Source organism: Myotis brandtii, unplaced genomic scaffold (genome assembly GCF_000412655.1).
Source record: "Myotis brandtii unplaced genomic scaffold, ASM41265v1 scaffold940, whole genome shotgun sequence".
Lineage (NCBI taxonomy): Eukaryota > Metazoa > Chordata > Mammalia > Chiroptera > Vespertilionidae > Myotis > Myotis brandtii.
In genome coordinates, this window is record NW_005371877.1 from 840,846 (window position 1) to 842,030 (window position 1,185).

At 44.3% G+C, this 1,185-nt stretch overlaps 1 protein-coding gene across 1 annotated transcript in view; it reads right to left on the reverse strand.

Moving 5' to 3' along the window:
- Window positions 1-1,185, reverse strand: part of TNNT3 (troponin T type 3 (skeletal, fast)) — a gene marked incomplete at its 5' end in the record, with an annotated part of 30,717 nt that overhangs the window by 24,501 nt on the left and 5,031 nt on the right. The window lies entirely within an intron of this gene.

Here is a 1,185-nt window from a genome sequence, read left to right on the forward strand (position 1 = left end):
CTCCCCTCCCCCTCCTCCAATGCATTCCAGATGGAGCAAAGAGTTAAAACGACAACAACAATTTTTTAAAACAAGCCGTTGAAGAAAGTGGAACTGAATATCGATCAAACTGCTGGACCGGGAGAGGGTTTTCTGAGCTCCGAAGGTCCCGCTGAGGGAAAGGTGGCCAGATGACTCCACGCAAATGAAAAACTTATGTATGTGAAAAAAGGCAGAAACGGGAGAGGGGGGAAAAGAGAGCCCAGCCCAGACTAGAAAAATATTTTCAGCAAATACAGAGAAGACTTATACCCTTATGCAAACGGATGATTAAGAAAACAGAGAGCTGCCTGCGTTAGATAAATGGGCAGAGGCCATAAGCCACCAATTCTCCAAAGGAAGAAAGAGGACCAGTCTAACAAACAGAGGGGAGCTTTGCCTGCAGTAATCAAAGGAATGCAGGGAAAGCAGCCCTCAGAGGCCCCTCTCATCCATCAGCGCTCCCTGGGCGCAGCGGTGTGGGGCGCAGGCCCTGCTCACGTCCACGTCGGAGACCGCGCTGGCAAGCCCCTCGCGGAAAGCCATTTGGCAGGGATGTCAAAAGCCTTAAGAGCGTTCATACTCTTTGACCCATTAATTCCAGTTCTGGGAATGGGGCCTAGGGAAATAACCAGAAAGACAGAAAATGCTTTCCACCCAGCGTTATTTATGATAGTAAAATATTGGGCGCAGCCGGCACGTCCTGCGCTGGAGGAATGGTTAGGAAAATTATGGTTTGTCCGATTGATGGAATATTATGTGGCCATTCAAAATATTTAAGAAGACTGTGTAAAAACATGGAAAAATACTTATGAATGGTGCTACATTTTTTAAAAAAGCAGAACTTGAGGTTCTATAGACAGTCCGGGGTTTGAAAAACAGCTCCGGGTTTAAATCTTTTTTTCCGAGCCCAATGCATGGAAAGAGTAGGAAGAAATAAGCCTTTTTATTTCTCTCCCCTTTCCCGCAGTCTGGCTGGCTGGGTGGGAGTTATAGATGGACTTTTTTTTTTTTCTTCTTCTTCAGTGGACTTTTATGTATTTTCCAAATTTTCTTTAATGAGGTGTTTTATTTTCATAATGAAAACACAAACATTTTTTTAAAACGAGAAAATATCTTGTGATCCGGCAGCTTTACTTAAAATTGCTGACAAATAACGTGGCAGGG